At 40.7% G+C, this 5,000-nt stretch overlaps 1 protein-coding gene across 1 annotated transcript in view; it reads right to left on the bottom strand.

Moving 5' to 3' along the window:
- Positions 1-5,000, bottom strand: part of LOC138859729 (uncharacterized) — a gene marked incomplete at its 3' end in the record, with an annotated part of 125,003 nt that overhangs the window by 71,556 nt on the left and 48,447 nt on the right.

The following is a 5,000-nucleotide window of genomic DNA, read 5'->3' as shown; positions in this document are numbered from 1 at the left end:
TAATAAGGACAATAATAATAAGGATAATAATAATGGTAATAAACAAGAATAATAAAGATTGTGACAGCCAAAGATATTTCTTCTTCTCTCCATTTACACTCGATAAACATTTAGAAATTCTTCAACATTTCCTCCTTTTCTTCTCCAAAGTCTTGTGGATCTTCAAGAAAGAAGAAAGTTTGGCGAGAAAGGAAAGAGAGAAAACAAACGAAAGAATATGAAAAGAGAAAAGAACTTTGAACGAAATGAAGAAGTTAGACGTGAGTTTCCGTAAAATGATTCTATCGTTTTTTAAATATTATCTTTGTTATTATCATTATTAGTATCTTTGTTATTATTATCATCATCATTAGTATCTTTGTTATCATTATCATTATCATCAATATTATCCTTACTATCATTATCATCATCATCATCATCCTCATTACTATCATTATTATTATCATCATTACAGTTATTAGTATTATCATCTTTATTATTATGATTATCATCATTACTGTTATTATTGTTATCATTATCCTTTTTGTTATCATTATCATCATCATCATCATTACTATCATTTTTCTATCATTTTCATTATTATCGTTATTCTTATTGTTATTAATTGTCACAATGAAAATCATTATTATTGCTATATTACTGTTATTACTATTGTTATTGTTATTACTGTTATTACTATCATTATCATTATCATTATTATTATCATCATTATTATTATTATTATCATCATCATTATCATTATTAATATTATCATTATTATCATTATTACTATTTTTATCATTATTATTATCACCCTTATTACTATTATCATTATTATTACTATTAGTGTAATAGCTATTTCTTCCACCTCTTCTAGCGTTTGTTTTTCTTTACTTTCTTTTACATCCTCTTTTTCCCCTTTCTATTCTTCTTCTCTTCATCTTCTTTCTCCTGCTTTTATTATCATTCTTCCCTTTTTCATTTTTCTTATTCTTTGTCTTCCTCTTCTTCTCCCTCTCTCCCACTCCTCCATCTCCTCTTCTTCTTCGTCTTCCTCTTCTTCTCTCTCCCTCTCCTCCATCTCTTCTCTCTCCTTCTCTTCTTCTTCAACATTCACTACATTAATGCCTTCATTATCAATATCATCTTCATCATCTTCTAAATCTTTCTTATCTTTCTTGTTTCTTTTTCTTCTTTCTCCTTCTTCCTCCTCCTCCTCCTCTTCTTTCTTATGTTATTTATTGCTTACAATAAAACTTTCATGAAAAAATATATATAAGAAATGAGTCGAGATAAGAGCGGGGAGTGGGGGAGGGGAGTAGGAAGGGGAGTGTGGGGAGTGAGGAGTGGGGAGAGAAGAAAGAGGGGAGTGGAGGGGAGTGAGGAGAGAGGGGGAGTGGGAATAGAGGGGTGGGGGGGGAGTGGGAGTAGAGGGGTGTGGGGGGAGTGGAGGGGGAGTGAGTGGTGAGGAGAGAGGGAAGAGGGGGAGTGGGAGTGAGGAGTGGGGAGAGAAGGAAAGTGGGGAGTGGAAGAGAGTGAGGAGTGGGGAGAAAAGGAAAGTGGGGAGTGGAAGAGAGTGAGGAGTGGGGAGAGAGGAGAGAGGAGGAGTAGGGAGGGGGAGAGGAAGTAAGGAGCAGAGAGAGGGGGATGTGGAGAAGGGAAAGGAAGGGGGAGTGATGGAGAGAGAGGGAGTAGGGAGAGTAGAGGAGGGGGAGAAGGGAGGGAGAGAGGAGAGTGAGGAATCGAGGGAAGTGGGAGAAGGAAAGAGAAATAGGGAAGAAGATACAGGGAGACGAGATGAAACGGGGGGGGGGAGACAACACGGGAGGGATGAAAAGTCTCAAGTTTATTGGAAAATAAGTCCTTCCTTTTTTGTAACTTCACTTTTGTCTCCAGAAAGTAAAAGCAAAATGGAAAAAAATAGAAGCCTCACATTTATTTTTCTTTCTTTAACTTCTTTGTCTTTCTTTTTTTCTTTTTTTCTTTTTCTTTTTTCTTGAAATCGGAGGAAAAATTGAAAGGAGTTGTATCCACGACACAGACAAACGCATGTGATATGCATGTACTTGTGTATTTCCTTCTGTCTGTCTGTCTGTTTCTCTCTCTCTCTCTCTCTCTCTGTCTCTCTTTCTCTCTTTTACTCTCTCTCTCTCTCTGTCTCTCTTTCTCTCTTTTACTCTCTCTCTCTCTCTCTCTCTCTCTCTCTCTCTCTGTCTCTCTCTCTCTGTCTGTCTCTCTGTCTCTTCCTCTCTCTCTCTCTCTCTCTCTCTCTCTGTCTCTCTCTCTCCCTCTCCCTCTCTCTCTCTCTCTCTCTCTCTCTCTCTCTCTGTCTCTGTCTTCTCTCTCTCTCTGTCTCTCTCTCTCTGTCTATCTGTCTCTCTGTCTCTCTCTCTCTCTCTCTCTCTCTCTCTCTCTCTCTGTCTCTCTCTCTCTCTCTCTCTCTCTCTCTCTGTCTCTGTCTCTCTCTCTCTCTCTCTCTCTCTCTCTGTCTCTCTCTCTCTGTCTATCTGTCTCTCTGTCTCTTCTCTCTCTCCCCCCTCTCTCTCTCTCTCTCTCTCTCTCTCTCTCTCTCTCTCTCTCTCTCTCTCTCTTTCTCTTTCTCTTTCTCTCTCTTTCTCTCTCTCTTCTCTCTCTCTCTCTCTCTCTCTCTCTCTCTCTCTCTCTCTCTCTCTCTCTCTCTCTCTTTCTGTCCATCTATCTATCTATCTATCTATCTATCAATCTACCTATCTATCTCCCTATCTATCTATCTATCTATCTATCTACCTACCTACCTACCTATCTATCTATCTATCTATCTATCTTTCTATCTATCTATCTATCTATCTATCTATCTATGTATCTATCTATCTACCTATCAACCTATCGATTTATTTATCTATCTATCTATTCATCTACTTATCTATCCATCTATCTATCTATCTATCTATCTGTCTGTCTATCTATCTATCTATCTATCTATCTATCTATCTACCTATCCATTTATCTATCTATCTATCTATCTATCTATTTATCTACTTATCTATCCATCTTCGGTTTTGCGAGTGTGTATGACTCTGTTTGTATGCGCTATATATTTCTTCAAAATTTTTGATGTCAGTGTGTACCACCAAATGAATACGTATATACTTACGTGTGCGTACATACACCCGTGTAGGTGCGCACATCTGGCCATTGTTCATCAAAGATCGAACACACACTCATCCATTGCCTCAAAAAAAATATGAGACAGATATTTACGGGGTTATATACACACGACCCTTAGTTAAACATAGGGTGTTTGCTTTTAATTCAGTCCACCCTATTCCGAATCCACGTTTTCTTTCATGTATTTGCGTTGGGAATATTTATGTTCTTGGCTATTCTTTATTTTTTTATGATGATTTTCGTTATTTTTTCTTTCTTGTGTTAGTTATAAAAGATTATTTGTTTTACCTCCATTTGGTATAGTGATTGTTGTTCACTATCAACTTATTTAAAAATAAATTCGTGTAGTTATAAAAGATCATTTATTTTACCTCCATTTGGTATAGTGATTGTTGTTCACTATCAACTTATTTAAACATAAATTCGTGGTCACTATCAACAAGAATGTTATTATCATCATAATTATCATTATCACCGGCGTAAAAAATATCATCATAACGGCTGTCATCATCACCATTAGACAGCATTTTCACCATCCGCATCACCGTCACCATCGAATCATCTGCGCTTTCATCATCATCTTTTTTATTTTTTTTCACCATCAATTTCACTATCAAAATAATAATTCCATCTACACTATCACGTCTCTTTGTCATCACCATCATTATATCACTGTACCTTCACCCCCCCACCGGCCTGACAACACCATATCATCGTCAACACCATATCCTCACCATACCATGAAGCCATCATACCATCATGCCAGTTCATACCACCCCCACCATCGCAAGAGCACCATATCACGTTCATTACTGTGGCATCATCACCATACCATCATCATTATACCATCACCATACCCTCACTATCATATCACCTGCACTATGATACCAGGGCCATATCATCAGTACAGCCATCATATGAACACCATACCATACCATCACCATCATGCCATCCCCACACGGACACCACCATTACTATACCATCCCACATCACCACCGCCATCATATCACCATACCAACAGCATTCATCACCATAACGATATGTCATCACCATCACCACCATACCACCATTACCACCACCATCATCATACCACCATCCCTCACTTCACCACCATACCACCAACACATTACCATACCACCACCACATCACCACCATATCACCATACCGCCATCACCATACCACCACCATACCATCCCCACATCCCCCACATCACCACCATACCATCCCCACATCACCACCACATCATCCCCACATCACCATACCGCCACCACACCATCACCAAACCACCATCACATCACACCACCACCACATCCCCCACATCACCACCACACCCTCCCCACACCATACCCCTACCACATCCCCCACATCACCACCATACCAACCCCACATCCCCCACATCACCACCACACCATCCCCCACATCACCACCACATCACCACTACATCCCCCACATCACCACCATACCATCCCCACATCTCGCACATCACCACCACACCATCCCCACATCCCCCACATCACCACCACACCATCCCCACACCCCACACCACCACCAACACCACTACAACCCCAATCCCCACATCACCACCACACCATCCCCACATCCCCCACATCACCACCACACCATCCCCAATCCCCCACATCACCACCATACCATCCCCACATCCCCACATCACCACCATACCATCCCCACATCCCCCACATCACCACCACACCATCCCCACATCCCCCACATCACCACCACAAACACACCATCCCCACATCACCACCACACCATCCTCACATCCCACATCACCACCACACACACCATCCCCATCACCACACCATCCCCACATCCCTACATCACCACCACACCATCCACATCACTATACTCATCCC

This window comes from Penaeus vannamei, chromosome 38 (assembly GCF_042767895.1).
Source record: "Penaeus vannamei isolate JL-2024 chromosome 38, ASM4276789v1, whole genome shotgun sequence".
NCBI lineage: Eukaryota > Metazoa > Arthropoda > Malacostraca > Decapoda > Penaeidae > Penaeus > Penaeus vannamei.
This window is presented reverse-complemented; position numbering and strand designations above follow the sequence as displayed.